This window comes from Scatophagus argus, chromosome 3, assembly GCF_020382885.2.
Source record: "Scatophagus argus isolate fScaArg1 chromosome 3, fScaArg1.pri, whole genome shotgun sequence".
Classification (NCBI taxonomy): domain Eukaryota; kingdom Metazoa; phylum Chordata; class Actinopteri; family Scatophagidae; genus Scatophagus; species Scatophagus argus.
This window is the reverse complement of record NC_058495.1, coordinates 19,343,443-19,362,421: the sequence shown is the minus strand read 5'-3', so window position 1 is coordinate 19,362,421 and position 18,979 is coordinate 19,343,443. Positions and strand designations below refer to the sequence as shown.

The 18,979-nt window shown below is 42.6% G+C and overlaps 1 long non-coding RNA gene across 2 annotated transcripts in view; it reads left to right on the top strand.

The window, feature by feature from the left end:
• The first annotated feature begins 245 nt into the window (after positions 1-245).
• The window catches only part of LOC124056752, a 48,973-nt gene continuing 30,239 nt past the window's right edge, over positions 246-18,979 (top strand). The window contains exons 1-2 of one of the 2 annotated variants that reach the window (XR_006843010.1): positions 246-366; positions 650-791. This is a non-coding gene — a long non-coding RNA (uncharacterized LOC124056752). Of the gene's footprint in view, positions 367-649; positions 996-18,979 lie in introns of those variants that run through there. The other variant, XR_006843009.1, reaches the window with a different exon arrangement.

The following is an 18,979-nucleotide window of genomic DNA, read 5'->3' as shown; positions in this document are numbered from 1 at the left end:
ACATGCCCATGAATGCATGTTTCCTTCGGCATGGTGATATGAAAAGAAAACAAACAAAGTGCCATCTAGTAACATTATTTTCAAGATGAGGTGCACATCTCGACAGCCATTTCCAAAACCCCAATACAATATCAACAATATCCCACACCAAAATATTTTAGATGGATAAATGGAACTACAGGTAAGAGGAACAATGTGTCTTTTGGGGTGAACTGCCCCTTTTAATGAAAAGGCAGGAGGAGGGAGGAACTTCTTCATAGTATGGACACAGGGGGCAGCAGTGAGCTCATGTCGACTTGTTGCGCGGCTAACTAGACGCAAAGAAGATGGCGCTCTCGAAACCACACTTTCACACTCTACGCGAAGGTGAGAGCTGAGCATTGTTTGAAGTATTTTCAAACTGTGTCTTCCACTTTTAGAAATGAACACAGTACAAGAATACTAACCCACGAGTTTGGCAAATGTACCCCGGGTGAACTTAGAGCACAAAGTTGCTAACATTAAGTCTCAGGTACTAGCTAAGGTTAAACTAGTTTATACTTTTAATTTGGGCCGTATAACACTGTAGGCTAGGATTTTAAGGTAATATATGAGCTTGTTTGACTCATTGTAGTTGTGGTAATGACCTCACATTTGCTGTGTATGTAAGGCCGCAGAAGCATCTTCATGGGCCAGTAAACAGTTTTCTTGCTGACCCGCACCTGCTCCTCACCGGAAGAGAGGAGACCGCTAACAGGTAACAAGAAACTGACGCAGGGGGGACTCAGAGTTAATTACGGACTTACTGTGGAGTAAGCAGGGGGACAAAGGTGCCACTAGTTGTGTGGTAGGCTTTCTTAAACGTACATATGTTTACGGGGAGCTCACTAAAATACGCGTATAGTATACTGAGTACAATGTTGTGTAATGTTTGTTAGCCATTCAACCAGCGAGCCGAGCGCCATCTAGTGGGCAGCGGAGGCCATAGTACTGCCTGATGCTTAAAAATAAACAAAACAGTTCGTTCTTTTGAGATGTCAGGGCTTTCAGTCTGTACTACAGTCTCTACATGTGGAGCCGAGACTGGTGTGATATGTCTGTATTTACACCCCAGAACACACATTTTCTCTGTCTCAGCTTTCCCTTTTGTGTTGCTCATTTGAATGGATGTGTTTCAGCGTGCGTGGTTGCATGATCAGTTATATGCTGTACTTGCCTCTGTGTGCGTGCGTGTGAATGTGTGTGTGTGTCTGTGTGTGTGAGAGAGAGGGCGAGAGAGAGAGAGTGAGGGCGCCCCTTGTACTGTAACAACTCACCAGCTCTTATTACATGGCTGTGGTGTGTGTACTAATAGATCCAGGGCAAGTGTGTTGACCCCAGTCATGTCGGAAGTTCAGAAGTTGAGAGGGATTTTCTTAAGGGGGTCTTTGCAGAAGTGTTTGCCTGTGTGTGTCTGTCTCTTTGTATGTGTGCTTATATGTGTGTTTGTGTAAGCTTCGCTGATTAACACCAGATGTGCAGGACTCAGGGTGTCGGCAATAGCTTGAGAGGGCCCCACTGTACTCCATTCGGCACTCGGTGCAGAAAACGCTCAAGCGACTTCTTCACACATGGCTGACATTAATATCTTTGCCGTTCATCCCCTAGATCCCCGCAAGGTCAGAAACATCAGGTCAGACTGTACAAAAGGAAGCTTTAATTGTGTGAGATTGTGCGGCAAAGGCATTGGAGACAGTGTAGTTCTCCCGCTGCTCCACCAGAGGGCGGGAGAGAGCTGTGAAACATCTGGAGTGTCTCCAAACTCAGGTCCTGCAGTCAGCTTTGAAGACTGCGGGTTGATGTTTTCCAAGAAGTCTTTGCAGTTTTTAAGTTCTTATAAAGTGCATAAACACTGTGTTTTTGTACAGCATTACTATGTTGAAATTATATTTTAAATGGAAAGTTCTACAAAGAAACTGCTGTAGTGTTTTGAGGAAGTGACTGATTTAAAACTGCAACTCGGGCTGCAACGGATTATTTTTAATCTTTATTAACGATTTAATTCTTTTTTAAAAAAAATATTATTAATGAATGCATTGTTTAATCTAAAAATATAAGAAAATAATGAAAATTGCCTATCACAACTTCCTCTAGCCCAAAGTGACATTGTGAAATATCCTGTTCCACTTGTATTCAACAAGCAACATTTAAACATGGAAAGGAGAGAAGAGCAGGAAATGTCTGAGAATCTAAAATTTTTAATTTATATATGACTTAAATGATTCAGCTAACTGACTGTCAGTTGAACAGGTTTGGTTCCTCTTTATGATTATTACATTAGATTGGAAAATAATGAAAGTTGTTGGTAAAATCATTCTAATCATTCTAATATGGCTGATTATTACCAATATCATCTTTCTTACTATGGAATATTTTCACAGATTTTGTTGCAGTACATATTAGTGTTGCATGCATTTTGAAACAGCTGCCCAACACAAACTTTTTCTTATTGTATGCGAGACTTGAAATGTGCAGACATTTGTATGAATGCTCATTTCTTGTCACTTCTGCCATTTCAACCAGATTTTCTAGAACCCTTTCCTCCATCCTCGCCTCCCAGGTTCCTCCCCCACCCCCGTGCCTCTGTCTCTCTCTACCTTTTGTCCCTGTGTGAATATTTCACATTGCTGCTGCCGCTGGTGCGTGATGCAGGGCACTGAGCGCTCTTTGTGCGTCCACAGTGTGGGTGCTTCGGTATGTGGCTCCCTGGTGTGTGGTGTGTCGTGACAGGCGTGTGGCCGCTGACGCCAGCCGGCCGCCTGCCTGTCTGTCTGTCTGTTCTGTCACACCTGACCGCCGGTGACATCGCATTGCCACACACACACACTTGTACAACAAAAACCTCCCACATATAAACACATTCACGTATACTTTAAATCACTAGATGTGGTACCCAAAATTCAAATTAGAGGTTATCACATCTCTGCCTGTGTAGTCACTTGTTCCTTCTGTACAGGGGGTCAGCATGGGGCTTTGGTGTCACCTTTGATGTTCTGCTGTTCATGGATATCTCCAGAATTTAATAAAGATGTAACCTGCATGATTTGAATATAATTCAGTTACAGCTGTCACATAGCTGCTGCAGTTATTAGTAAAAATATTTGGGCAGATTTTTACTATTGTTTTTTAGCACATATGTTCCACATGTGTCTAACCATATTGCGACAGGCAGTTTGTTGTGGCATTTATTTTCTACTGAAAATGCATGATTGAATTATGTTATGGTTTTGAAATGTGCTGTGTAGCTCTGTTCTGAAATGCAGTAAAGGCCAGGCGATATTGCAGTGCGCTGTGGTGTAATCCTTGGTATTTAGTGTGTTCTCTCGGGCTGCCGAGGTGAAAAGTTGAACCTGGTGTTGACCTTCTCTTGAGAGAGGGCTTAGCTCTGAAGTCAGGCGCAGGCCAAACGCACAGGGAGGATATTCTCAAGTTCCTCTTTCCCTCCCTCACGTGCACCGCCCCCCTCCACGGCCACCCCTCCCGTCCCACACGGAAACAATTAGCATCTGTGATAAGATGTTGTACATATTTCCATCATTTTATCTCAACGGTTTTGTTTGTTTGTTTTTCCGTCATGACTGAAGCCTTGTGTCCTCTTGTCGTGGTGCTGTTAATCACAATTACATCTCATCTAGGTGCAAGGAGTTGGAGAGAGAGAAACAGACTGCGAGGGGTCGTATGTTTACCACTGCAGGGAGTTGAATTCCAGATGGAGAGATAATGGGGGAAAACAAGCAAACAATTATGCAAAAATAGACAAAGTAGGGGAATAAGGGAGAGCAGACTGACAGACGACAAGAGTGACGTTCGGGGCAAACTGTACAAGTTTTTATTTGTACTCCCAAAAGGCGAGTTCAAGTAGGTCTGTGTTGTCACCAGAATGCGAGAGGGAAGAAAAGAGTGCAGTTTTATTGAAACATAAAAAATACTGATATCTCTGATAATCATAAACCTTTGCAACCAAAATAATTACATAAAAAATGTTTTCCCCCTCATTAAACCTTAACTAAACCTTATCTTGGTGTTGTTTGTGTGTGGTATTTTACACATTTAGGCCCCTAATGTTGATGGCAGCACAAAACAGGTTCTCTCCAGTCCCTGCTACGTAAAATGAAAGTGAACTAGTCTTAAGGGTGTGTTCGTGACAATACCATTCAGTACAGTTGTCTAAAATTGTATCGAAATGATCATGAACACACAGAAAGAAACATTTGAGCATTGTTTGCGTGGGCTTTGCTTAGCATCCTTTGTTGCTTCTATGCCGGATCCTTTCCTGTGACAGACAGAGAGATTTAGTCATTACGTAAGATTTACATGTCTTATCATGTGTCGCATTATACGCTCCAGACTTGCTGATCCACACTTTGTGTTTAAGCAACATGACCCAGAATTCAAAAGTCTGACATTCTTCCAGTCCAGTGGAGCAGGAGAATACATGGCCTAAAGATACGAGTCCGACAGTAGATGTTGAGTCGTGCTGCACTCTCTTCTCCATCTGTTTTAGTTTTGGAGTGGTTGTGATAACCTCAGCCTGACCCCTGATTGGACTAATCTCACCCTCATCTTCTCTGCCTGGTCAGCTGACAGAATGCGGCGCTGCGATTGGTGGGTGCACCACTGAGGAAGAGGAATTTGTTTGGCATTGTGTTGGGGTAACAGTTAGCCAGTGAGAAGTTTAGTCTACTGTCTAAACCATAGCAAAGCTTTAAAACACAGAAACAGGAGGAATGTTTAGGGCGAGAACTCAAAGAGCCAAACACGTTGGCTTTTCCCAGGCAGTGAAATTCTGTTCACCTGTGGCGTGTGTGCACAAACACAGCTGGATTTCCATAAATATAAACTGTAAATACATTTAGTACAGTGCTTAAAGTAATAGTTGTTGCAACACTTGTGAAAATGATACTCCATGTTTTCATTTTTAAGAAGTCCATTCTTAGTTCCAGTTCAAAGCAGAAAATATTGCAGCTAACCCCCAGTAAGTCCAGTGTGGTCATTTAAATGAGTTTCATTCCATTTTTGCCTGCTCATGATGGAAAGATTCTGTAAAATGAAGTTACTGCAATTACAGTACTCCTAAATTGCTGTAAGGGACAGGACAAGTTGCAGTCCAGTGCAGTAGCTGCTCCAGGCGGTCTGTTTGGAGGGCTTTAGTCCAGCCAGATTAAATCAGAGAACCACTCTGTTTGTTTGTTTTGATTTGGGAGGGGCAAGACTCCTGAGGAATACCCCCCCCCCCCCCCTTTCAACTACCACTCTGCTATCCCTTCCCAGGATTCACCCTCAGGGCACAGTCTACTGGAGCCCCCATGACCTCTCTGTCACCCTTCCAAACCCACGTTAGCCAAGGCATCCTGGGAACAAGAAAGAAAACGAAGGAAGACTCTGATGTGTCTTAACATTTGCTGAACCAAATCGCAACCAGACCTGTTCATTCGGGGATGTAGGTAGTGCCACCCAGGCAGGCAGCCCCTCAAACCCTGATCAGCCCTAGAAAATCTTTGTCCCAGCGGGTTGACCTCTCTTTCATCTGCTAGTGGGTCTGTTGTGTTCTCTCATACCTAGAACTGTGGCAAGCAAAATGTATTAACCTATTAAAAAGGTTTAATGGTGCAGCTGCTGTCCAGTTCTTATGTGTGGGCTGTAAAAATATGGCATCCCGGTTTTGCTTTGCTTTACGTTTGGGGAGGCATGAGTATGGATGGAGTCTAAACTGGACTCAAATTAGTTTTGTTCTTTGGTATCTGGCAGTGCCTTGAATACAGATCCAACTTTATCCTGTCAAAGTAGACAGTTTGGTCCCCGTTTCACATGATGTTCTGCTACTGTTTTTGTTGTGTAGCCTTCTGGGTCCCATGACTCCGATACAGTCGTCTATCTTTCCACCTATTTCCATTTTGCTGCTTTCCATCTATTTGTCTGTCCAAGCTCGATGGCATGGCAAGGGTGTACAAATTCACATTTACACACACACAAACACACACACCCCCCTTCAGCTGACCTCAACTTCATCTCCCACAAGGCCTTGGGGTGAGGCAGCCTGGCACCAGACAGTTATTCAAACCCTCGGGCAGCTCCACAGCAGGTCAGAGAGGGAGAAAGAGAGAGATAAAGAGAGAGATGTATTCTCAGCTGATAATTTACTGATTAACTGGTGTCTTAACTTCAAATGGAAAGTGTAGACTGTTTCGTTTGAGTAGAAAGAAATGACTTTGTGAAGTCTTTTTAAATAATGTTTAGTGAACGTAGGGCGTTGTCTGCCTGATTTACATCAAAATTTCTTTTAGAAATATATAAACACCAAATAAAATTTAAAGTCTGAGAACCTAATTAGCTTCTTTGGCTTTAATTATTGTCTTTGTAGATTCCCTCTGCGTTTAAAGCCGTGTCTTTAAAACAGAAAAAAAAAAATGTTTTTCAGCCATAAATTAATTTTGTTTTTTTATTATGTTTCATTGAATTTTAATCCCATGAAACAGGAAATAAAAGCAGGAGGATGCTGTGATTGGATTAAAAGTCGTGTTCGTAAACATTGTGACCCATGTCTTTGACACACCTCCTTTGTCCTCTTGAAGAAAGTCTCTTCATAACAGGAACACCAAGAGATGAAGGTCTCTTTTTAAAAGGTGGACATGGGATGGGGAGGCAGACTTTGGAGTCTTTGTTAGGCACATGGGCCTGTGTTTTGTACTGGGTTTTGTTCTTTTTAAATCCTTCTGGGTTTGTGTTTGTCTCCAAGCTCTGCTTTGAGCGATTAGGGACAAGGGGTTTGAACAGCTCGGTTAAATGAATTCATAATTTCAGCCCTTTATTGTAGCTTTGAATAGTCTATATCAATAAATGACACTGGTTTGAATATTAGCCCATAATGAAGGTTTTTTTTTTTCTTGAAAGACAAACCGACCAAAGTGTTTGCAGAATTTTCACTGTCGCATTAGACTTGGGGCTTGTTTGCTCTTTATGGGATGAGAGTGTATTGTATTGGACAAGTGATGTCAGTAAACCATGCCACCAGAGATGAGCCGTATCACAAGAGGCATCGCTAGAAATCTGAGTTGTGCCATTAGACAGAGAGAAAGGCAGTATCTTGAGAGAGAGTGAGAGAGAGAAGAAGAGGAGAGACACAGAATGGATTGTTCCACAACAGACTGACGGACCTTTTAGCCTTATCTTCCTGAGCTACTCTTACAGAAAACCAAGGAGAGAAGGGAAAAGAATGCCCTGCTCTTTCTCTCCCTCCCATTTCCCATTCTCTCATTTCTCCTGTCTGCCTCTCCCTTCCCTCTTCATTTCTTCTTCTTCTTTTGTCCATCAGTCTTTACCCGGCGTTTCTTAAAAATCCTCTTAACCCTTGCACTCCTTCCATTGTCCCCTCTCCTCAATATCTTGCCTTGATGTTTTAATATCTTGTGTCTTTCCTCACCCACTACTGTCTTATCCGTCTTCAGCTCTTTGGGGCACTCTTAGAGCTCATTGCCCTTACAGATTGTTAAAAGGTAGATTTGTAAGCTGCCACTGAGCCTCAGCAGCAGTTTGCTGTTACCACCGTGCCTGGTAAAATAGATCCCTGTCTCCATCTCGGGCCCAAACTGTATGCATGACAGCTCTTCAGAAGGGGTGCCACACAAACGTGAGCCCAGTTGCCTTTTGGAAAGAACATCTTATTTGCATATGTTTACATGTGGCACTCTCTGCATGTTTGGATTTGCTGCATGTCATGATGTTTTGGCGCAGCCCCTTGCCCAGATCCTGATTGCACACACACACACACGCATACACGCATACGCAACAGTATTTGGTTGTGATGACACTATGAGGCGTCGCTCTCCTCCCTCTCTGACAGAATGAAACGGATGGATAATTAGATATCAAAGGGAGGCAGGCAGGGTGTGGTGAGGCACGCGGGCCCCTAAGATGGTAAAGCACTTATTAATGAGATAGGCCTTATCTGCTCTCCTCCCAGGAATTCTGCCTTTGATCGGTCCCGACTCCGGACTTAATACATTTTTGATTGATAGGCCAAGATGACAGAGAGAGGCGGTGTGTAGGGGAGTGTGTATGTGTGCATGGTTGTGATGGTGATGGTGGTGGTGGTGATGGTGGGGGTGGGGGGGGCAACCCTCAAATTCAACTGTAATGATGCCCTTCACATGATTAAATAACTTACTGCGATTGTGTTGCACCTTATGGTATAGGATACATTAAGATGAGCGGACACACAACTTGTTTGCATGGTAAACAAATCTCAGTTGCACGGGTGTACGTGTAGTTTACAAACACACACATGTACCTTAATATTCCTCTGGCCACACAGACATAAATTCACTAAGACAACCCAAACGGACAGGCCTATTCAGTCACCTTAACCCCAACTATAACTCACACACTGGGGCACCAGAAAATCTTTTCCCTAAGACAGAGCAGGCGAGGGGCAGGCCTGTGGAGGGGGACGGAGATAAGGCCCTATACCCATCTGGAGATGAGTTATAGCCCACCCAGGAGGATGTGGCTTGCAACGACCCACCCGGACATGCTGCTTGGCTTGCTGGGATTGGTAGGGATGGTGTACTGCCGTTAGTGAGGCAGCGGACAACCTCATGGACGGAGATAACAGCCCCACTCTCAATAACACCTTGACCAGAGGGAGGAGAGGCAACATCAAATCAGTGAGCCTCTGCACACACACACACACACACACACGCTTAAGCTTGGTGCCACACAAACCTAAAAATCTACTCACATCATATACCTCCACCCCCACCCCCCCCGCTCCGCCCGACAAAGAGGTGACTGAGCGTAAACATTACTGCGCCGTGTCACCTTGTTATGAGTCTCTGTCAGTGTGAGGCGTCGGGTAAATTAAAGAAGCCATAACTGCTGCTCAGTCAAATGCTCGTCACCCCCCATTTATTACCATGCCGGCGGGCAGAGGTATAACACACACACACACACACACACACACACCCAAGTGGACAGATCAATCAATGTGACAGGCACATTTCAGGTCTCCAGATCAATCACGCTAACAAAGGCAGGTGAAAAAGGTGGTGTTGTTTTTTTTTGTTTTGTTTTTTTTTTGCTGTCTTTCTGTCTGCGAGTCCTGAGAAAGGGCCTAAGCCTAACCTCTGTTGTCCTAAGCAAAAGCCTCAAAACTTTATCTAACTTCTAATACTGTGGTTCAGTGCAGGGACTTCTGCCTCATTATTTGATTTGCCTCCTGTGTGTTGCTATTATTTTTGGCTGGTGCTGCTGATTCCTGATCACAGAATTGGCTTTTAATTTTGAATTCAGATTCGAGGTGGATACTCCATTGGTGTTGATGTTGTGTCAGTGGTCGAATAAGTACCATAGACACATTTTAAACTGGCACATCAAAGTTCTCATTTAACATAGAGACTGGGCTCTTATGCTGGACACAGCATGAGAGTGTTGCTGCATGAGAAACATGATGAAACGGAGGCAGTGCTGAACAGAGAAGGGGTGGCAAGAGAGACAGCGTGAGGAGGGGGTTAGATGATAAGGGTGGGAAGAACTGATAGAGTGGAAGAAACCGTGTAGAGAAGGAAAATGATTAAAAACAGCAATCACCCGTCGGAGGCTGATAAATCAACCAGTCGTTAATTGGAAGCCTGCAACTCATGGGGATATGGTTGGATTAGGTTCACTTCTTCCCTTTTCTCTCTTTCTTCTCTTTCCTCCTCCGTGGTGGAGACGCATCTCATTATCAACTGTTAAAATTATTACAATTCATACAGTATTTTTTCCAACTAAACAGAGAGAAATTCAATGGACACATTTATGGAGTTCTTCCTCTGCTACTGTACGTCTGAAGCAAACTTGGGAAGACAAAATCGCATTTGTTAGCAGAAGACAATGAAAAAGGAAGAGAGTCAGAGATGGAGAGACAAAGAGTGGTGAGAAAGGGGCTGTTTTTGAGTGATCTAGGCTTTTGGAGGCATATAGGAGATGGGAGATGTGTGGTGGTCCATAAACAAAGGGCTGACAGCCAACCCATCACCCCGGCAGGTCTGGCTTGTGCTGCCTAGATAAAGCAGGGCTGCTGCCTCCTGTATCAACACCATCCATCATCCATCTTTGCCCGCTCGTTTGCCCTCATCCGAGGCCTCTCACTCCCTACACCTGCCTCTCCACCAGCTGTGTGTGCGCCTTTACCCGTCACAACTTTCAATACAGCATTTCTGGCTCTCGGCTCATACTTTCTAAAACTTTTTATTTTGTCCTAGTTTGGAAATGTTTCCGATTAGCAACCACTTTTGGTGAACGTACATGCTTCTGTCAATTGAAGCTGTACTTCTTGGATTGTTAGCCATTTGATGTGAACTCGGGGGTTGTGGTCTTTGGTGAATTACGCATCTCAGGCTTTGGAAGGATGAGCATTAATCATTGACATGTCCACCGTCCTCTGTAGCTATCTGTTGCTGCTTATTTTTGGCTCGCAGCAAAGTCAAAGGATACTGACAAGTGAAATGAAAAGCATTGTTTTCGTTCTATTTCTTTTTTGATTGTGTGAGAACTGTTTTGCTTTGAGGCATTTCACTCGTCAAATCACACAAAGCCAGGGTCTGACTGAGCTATGACAAAATGGTATTCTCCAAAACTAGTCAGACAAAGTACTGAACCATGATTTAGGAAATTTTAGGCCCTGAAAATGACCGTTCAGGCCACCATTGTTCCCTCGTCAGTTTGGTTTTGTATGAGCATCTCTTCCCTTTCTTTGTTGCTTGTGGGGAATGGAAATTATGCAAATGGAGATAGGCACTCTGAAGAAAAAAATGTTGACATCTCCCATCCTTGCTGCCCCCTAAATACACACTCACATCATGCGCACACCATTCAGCAAGCTCACTTTTGGCCCAGTTTGGTGGGTCTGTCTGTTTTGGCTGTCTCTCAAACACACTTGAACAATTGCAGCCATATTGCCTGTGACCCATCCTTTCTTCTATCCATTCTGGCGTGTTTGAGTCAGACAGGACAGGTGCTGAGGCAGGAAGACAGAATGCTGTCAGCCATTGGAAGAAAACAGTAAAAGTCCTTTGATTAGTGGGCCTCTATCAACGCCTCCTCTCCACATGTTCACATATGAAAGACAGGGAAGAAAGGAATGGCCGTGATTGCAGCCATTCAGAATGAATTAGGATTTTTTTTTTTTTTTTTTTGCTGTGAAATTTAGTGATGGTTTGAAGCAGAGGAAACTTTGTAGATGCATTTTATTTTACTTCTTCAGTGTTTCATTTGGTTCCACCCATCAGAGGGGAATTAAGAGATAGAGTTAGAGACCTGGAGACTGAGCAGAGCAGGACTGCCGGGGAAATGGCTCAACTAGCGGATGAATTAAAATGAATAAAAGCCAAGAAATGGGAAAATGGGCTATCACTTGTACGGCATAATGAACAAAGTGCAGATATAACTGTCTTTCTCTGCCAGGGGGCTGCAGGCTCCATGTTCTCACACTACTAGAGCAAATGAGAGTGAACGGAGCCAGAAAGCATAATGACTGTCCATTAGTGTGTCCCTAAACTCTACTTCCTGTTGTAGCTTTAGGGAAGCAGAGTTTTTGAGCTGTGGGAACCCATCACGTGACCTCAGTGTACCCTTTGAATACCCCCATCCTGCCCAGACACAACTTTCTGTGTGTCCGCTGAGAGTTGAGCGCTGAGTCGGGGTTCACTCAGAGGTTTAAATGCTCTGTGCGAGTCTGGGAGCTGAGAAAGGTACAAAATGTTTGAAACTATAAGAAGTTTGTACACACTCACACGTTGCCATTGCAATATACACAAAAGTGATATAACATAATGTAATATTACAAGATAGTATATCATATTAAATTATTGTGGTCTAATAGAACAGAATGTATTGAATGCATTTGCAATAAGAAGGAACAGAAAGGTTGCAGTGGCATTTAATTTGAGTGCACATTACACGGCTAATGAGATCCAGTGTAGCTCTGCAGTGTTGTTGAACTGGACTGCATTACATTGAGAGATGTTTCTAATATTTTGTCCACCCTTTTTATAGACAAAAGAGAGAGAATATTAGAAAGGCCACCACCCACAGCGACCTCAATACTTTGCTTAAAGTAGCATTATTACCTTTGTGACAGTGTCGACAAATATTATCAAGAAAAATTAACAGCTTTGTGAAAATAGAATTTTTTTGTGTGTGTGTGTGGAAGTGTATTCCTGAAGTTGCGTGGACAAAAATCTGTTTACACAGTCACATTGTGAGGACCCGTCTTATTTATGGGGACAAAATGTAAGTCCCCACAATGTAAATCATTAAATATTATGGTTAAGACCTGGTTTGAGGTTAGGCTGAGGTTAGGATTAGGCAAGTAGTGTTTATTGTTATGGTTAGGTGGTGGTTAAGCCTCCAGGAAATGAATGTAAGTCTATGTAGTGTCCCCAAAAGTGATGGAAACATGACTGTGTGTGTGTGTGTGTGTGTGTGTGTGTGTGTGTGTGTGTGTGTGTGTGAGTGAGAAAGAGAGTGACTGGGACTGGGACAATTATTCTTTATGAAGGCTGTTGAAAGGTAGTAACTTCAGATGATTTGTCAGCAGATGTCAGATTTTGCTATATCATTTCTGCAAAGAAAGAAATGTTTAAAAAGCATTTTTAATTCACTTCTGTAGTCCACGCTTCTTGCTTGTATTGAATTTATTATTCTAGATTTTTTTAGATTTTTATTTATTTTATTCAGTTTTTTTTTTTTCAAACATTTTTTTAACAATTATTTTCATTTTCAGTTAATCTGCTGATTCTTTTAGCATTTAATTGATTGATTAGTTGATTGATTGATAATTTTGTCTACAGTGTTGAAAAATAGTAAAACTTGCCCATCATGGTTTCCAGGAGTCATACATGACTTATTGAGCAGTGATTATTAATTCTTAAGATTTAATGTTTCTTAGACATGTAGATTTAATATTGAAGACAATTTTGAAAATCAATGAGCAGAACAACTTCATATCATTAATGGACTTACAGAATTTTCAGAATTTTATTAATATTAATAAACCAAAAGTAAACATTAACTTTGGTTTTTATATCTTTCTCGAATGAATTTTCTAAACGTTACAGCTGTACATCATGATATGCATCTTATATCTCTTTTGTAATACAAAATTACATATCCTATTAACACCTGTTGCCTTTTATCAGTAACTGATTTAACATATTGGTTGTTTAATCATTTTTTTAAAGAAACTTGTATCTCTCAAAGAAAACAGTGTTCTTTATGAACACAGGGTATGTGTGGACCCTGACGTATTTCACAACCTTTCCAACACTTTTTTGGAGTGAATGACCTATTCCCTCTCATAGACATGACAAATGAGTCCCATCATCTCTTCGCGATGAGGTCATCACTGCATCCCCTCAGCTCTAATGATGATGAGCTTCAGTCATGCGTGGCTGAAGAAAGAACGTGCTGCTTTTAAGACACTCGCCATCGTCGTCTCCATTAACCCCCATGACTCAGCCATTGACACTAACCCCATCGTGGTCTAATGTTCACACATTAAACGGCCATGATCCACACTCGGTCTGTGTGGTTAGACTGACATGATCGGACGTGACATCAGCCGGCTGCAGTGGGCAAGTCGTGTCTGAAAGTGTGCGTGGGAGAGAGAGAAAAGGGGTAAGGCCTTCATGATATTAGTGCTGAGGAATGTGATATGTTGGAGGTCATGTGAAATACTGCTGGCACTCTGAATAACCTTCAGGAAGGCTATCACGACATGACCCGGAAGAAGTCGGGTCATGTGTCAGGGCAAAAGGCTCGTCTCTGTTGACAGCACTCTTTCCGATCTATACACAACTCTCACTCCTCAACCTCCTGGGAACCGTACTCCCCGACTGCTCAGTTTAAAGGGCTCTGTCCACACAGGAAAAGACATGTTGACATGACTGACCAGAGCATAGAGAGCTATTGTTGGCAGTTAGGATATCAAGGAGCCATTTTCTAGGGGTGTGAGCTGAGAGGAAAACTTCCCCCAGGAAGTGCTGCGGTGGTTTAATCAAAACCACATCTTGATGTACCTCGCTGGTCAAAACCCCCTTGTGGTTTACAGTTTTAATCCCAGACAGGGAAAAGTGTCCCTCCTCGAACCATGTGGACCACTGATCCGTGTTTGAGGGTCTAAGAATAGAGAGTGATGGAGAAGAGGAGGCGATGGGTGGAGAAAGGGTTGACGTAAAAGTCACACAGTTCAAGTTGCTTGTTAAACAAACATGGCTTTTTGAATGGCTCGAGCCCGAGGTTTGCATAAGTTAAGTAAATTAGTGTAAATTTGCAGAAGTAACCCAATTTTCTGAGAAAACAAATGGCGGAATAGCCACAATAGTGGTTAACTCACCAGACAGAATGAGGGAAATGAAGCGAGACTGATGGAAAGACTAATTGTTTGTGAAGGCTGCTGCCACAGCAATTATCACTGTCCTTTGCTTTGTTAGAGAGGGCAGAGTAAACTCAATGAAGTAGTCGTGTAGAGTGGAGATCATAAGGGAGAGCCCAGTGCACCATTGTTTCAGATAAGTCGAAAATTAGTGTGTGACTGTAAATAAAAATACAAGATAAGTTCAAAACATGGCGCCTCTTCCCTTCAGAGCTGCTGGGACCTTGGCCTTGGAGTACTGCAGAGTACTGCAAACTTTGAGGGATGGATAAGGTGGAAATGCTTCATTAGCTCCTGTCATGCTATCTGATTGTTGCTTGTGCTACCATGATTTCATCTTTGTGTTCACAAATCCTCTAAAAGGTCCCTGTGTGTCCAGACCTCGACCAGCCCTGCCAAGTCATGTATCTCTGTTCTTTGCAGTTTTAAAACATGGAGTACTTAGCTGGCATTTGGTTTAGGGTGGGGGTATATGTAATCATGATTTCTGAGACTGCTCCTATTTACTTCTGAAACTTTGAGATGGTATTTGAGCAAGAGAAACTTTTGAGCAAGAGAAACTTTTCAGTTTTGCCATCTTGCAAAGATCATCAGTTGCTTAAAGCTGGTGCTCAGGCTCACAGTATTTTGTCATACTGATACATACAGTACATCATACACATCCGCATCCGTTAACTTGAAACCATTAAAACATTAGTGTGAAAGCTTAATAAATCATGTTATTAATGTGTATGTCATGTATTGAACTGTAGTTAAACAACTTAAGTGTGTGCTTGTGTGTGTGTGTGTGTGTGTGTGTGTGTGTGTGTGTGTGTGTGTGTGTGTGTGTAGTGTACTCCTTTTTTCCTTGATATCATTAAAAAAAATCCTTATTTAAACAAATCCACTGCACGTCAGTTGCTCAGCCTTTTTTCTCCTTCTTTTCAACCAAGGTCAAAACGGCTCAACTTGTCAGTGTGTGCACATCAGTGTACAGCATTAGTGTGTGCGCATGCACTCTTTTAATGTTTTAACATATGCAACCCCTTATAAACAGTGTTTTATGCAAACAGTGGCGGGGCTCCCATCAGATAAGGCTCCAGAACGGGAGAAGGAGAGTGCCTTGCAAGGGAGAGAGGGATGAAGGAGAGACAGAATGAGAAAGGGGTGAACGCAGAGGCAATGTGAGAAATGAGCCCAAAACATCATGTCCAAGAAAATGTCTCTTCAGAACATTTTGAGACAGCTAAATAAATGACAGCACATTTATTTTATTTTTTTTACTGAGGAACTTTTGTGGCTTTTTGTTTGACCTTTCAACAATTTAGCATAAAATTTCTGTGACCTTGTTTCAGTACTTTCGGTACGAATGATAGCAACTACAGCAACAAGTTTACAAAATACAGAAGTTTTTTGTGAATAAAAAAACATGAACACAACATAGTCAATTTGATTGCTGTACAAAAAGAGCACTGTGTCGCTTTAGCTTTTCACACCAGGTTTTTATTTTGGTAAAATCTGATTTTTATTCCCCCTTGCATGTGGACTGGTAGAGGTGATATCAGCTGTCCACCACGGCTGTCCACCACAGTCCAGAGTGTATCTGGCTTTTAGGAGTTGTTGGGCGTAATCTGCTGTGCTGTGTGTGTGGGTATCTGATGGTAAGACACGACGTGGCATTGGTCACTTTATCATTGCTAATGTAATCTCTTGCTCCCCTCTACTTCCTTTACCAACACAACATAAAAGACCGCTGCCTGATAGAGAAAAATATAACAGCCTCGTCGCTCGAGCCATCTACCTCCCTATCTTCCATCTCTCTCTCTTTTCTGCTGCTCTCTCTTTCTCTGAGAAAAATGTCTCCCAATCCCCTCCCCGTTTTGATGCATGTGTTGCTTTCCATTTTAACTTTCTCAGCATTTCTTCTCTCTATATTACGATTTTTCTTCTGTTTTTGAAGATTGAGGAAGCACTGTGGTGTTGACTGAGCTACTACTCTGCCCTAGATCAGCTAAATCTCTCATTTTGAACACCCCCCGCCAATTTCTGCCACTCCGGGAGACAAATGTGCATCTCGAGTTCATTCCCCTCGCTCTCTGTGCCCACTGGCTCCCTGAAACTCAGTTCCTTTTCGCCTTTGAAGTGCTGCGTGCAGAATGGAGATTCTTTGCATGGTAAATTTGCCCAGTTGCCCGCAGCGTATCCATTACACAAGTTTAAAGAATGCTTCGGAGTCGTTTTGGAAGGGCCCTTTTTTCTCACTTCACAACCAATTTCTCCGTGTTTTGAACTTCGGTAGTCATGAGCCATGTAATCTGTAAATTGAGGCCTTTCTTCCAAGCTTGCGCTCCACCATCGAGCAGCGTTTGATGTGCAATTATTTTGCTCATTACAAGTTAATTTTATTGTTATAGTTTGCAAATGTTTCTCGGGGTCATGATGTTAAAAGTTTCTGAAGAAGTAAGAAAGAGGGAGAATTAGCGAGTCGAGCGTACATCATGGCGGCGCGGAGAGCTCATTTGAGATGCCAGAGCTGGCTATCTCTAGGCTCACTTTCAAGCCTTTTAGAAACAACCTGCTGGGTGGTTTGAATAGCTAAGGAGAAGTTGATCTGGGATTTAGTGTGGAAAAGGGATCCAAGGCCCTTTATCTGCTGTAAAAGGTTGGGAAAATGGAGATTTGTCGTGTTTGTTAGAACGGAACCATAATCTCTTCCACAGAGAAATCTTAGCAGTATGGGAATCATACGTCCCATTTATTTAGCCTTTTGTCCCCATTCTCTCTGCACACACATCTTTGGCAACCTGGTGTGATTATGTATGTTTGCCGACACACGGTTGATATGCGAAGGGAGAAGAAAATCTGTCCTTTTTTTCCCCCCCCAGAAATACCAGATTTGAGTGGCTTGCTAATTTCACATAGAAGAGGATCAACACATTAATTATGTCTGGCTCGTGAACAAAGCGATTTTTTTGGAGCTGCTAAATGTCATTGTTAGAGCTTGGCAGTACAGCTCTGAACATCGTATAACCATGTTGCTAAGCATTAAGCATCATGTCATTGAATTATGCTGTCAGGATTTTTTTTTTTTTTTTTATTTCAATAGCTGCTAAATCCATTGATGAAAATAAGATTGGATTTTACACTGACATTTTAGTTTTGTGCGCTTTCATTTTATGATACCCTGAATCATTTGGCAAAATGCTGTTATTGTTTTGGCTTTCTTGGCTTAAATAAAGACAGCTGGTTTAGTCCTATTGCTGTTTTATGCTTGATCCAGTCACCGTAACTCGTAAATACATTTATAATTTCCCTTTAGCTGTGGGGCAGAATAACCAACACACGTACCCAAATTGTTTGTAGACTCTCCTTTTCATCTGAGGAACAGATAGCGCTCTGTGCTCTTTCTTTTACCTCTCTTTCATTTCTCCCCGTCTCATGGCAAAGGCAAATTTTGCTGGACTGTGTTCTTTAATACCATCAATGCTAAATAAACTCTGTTGACAACAATAGCTTCTGGCAAAGTGCCTCCACAAACAAAGGAGAGCCAACAGGTTCAAAGGCAATGCATCACTCTGCTTCTGACTCGTCATTATTCATCCCTCTGTCTTTACCTCTCATCCCCCATTCTTTCCTATGCGTGTGTGTGTGTGTGTCTGTGTATGTGTGTTTTCTTTGTGGCTCTTTGTCTGTTAAACTGCTACACAGTTTGGATACTGAGGCTTATTAGCTGTTCAGTTTAATTAAAAAAAGGCCATTCATATGAAAATGTGAGTACGATAGCGATTGCTGTCCCCAGCAGCTTGCTCCTGTTACTTTTAATTAGACACCCACTTGATTGACATCAAGCCTACTAGTTGGCTGAAGCCAAGAGAGAGAGAGAAAGAGAGAGAGCTCATTTAGTGTGTTGAGTGTGTGCAGGCATTTTCTACACAAACACATACACACACGTGCACAAATACCGGCTCTAAGGTCATTAAAGCTTTACAGCAGAGAGACTGTACATCAAAGTTCACTTTGTCGTCATGAGGTAATTATCCACCGAGCAGCACAGAGCCCGGCTGCCCACCTTGTCACTCATGTCCAGAGGGTCACGTCGAACAATGAACAGTAACCTTGTGATTATGAACAGGGTCCGCAGTGTTACTGTGTTCACCGTGTCACACCAGCGCCACCCGCCATGCTGATGGAAAAGGTGATGAGCTACTTTTCTCTTTCTGTTTGTCCTCTCCTTCCTCACTTGCACTCTGTCTCAGGAGAGAAGTGGCTCTCTTCATCTGTTTTCAGTGCACGCTCCGGCTCTTGCTACCTTATTATTATACTGTCAGTGGCACGTGCCTGGCTGATAGATGTTCCTCTCAACTGTTTACTACAAGCAGATGATTTAACTAAGGCTCTCTGCTCAACTCGACCTCTCCTCTTTTCTTCTTTTAAAACAAGATGACTTCATCTGTTGTTTACGACGACTCCATTTTATGGGAGCAGGCAAAGGAACAAGCTTAGCTGTATGGTTGTGTTTTAAGACGAAGGCGCGTGTGTGCGCTCGAGTGTAAATTGAGGAGGTCCGTG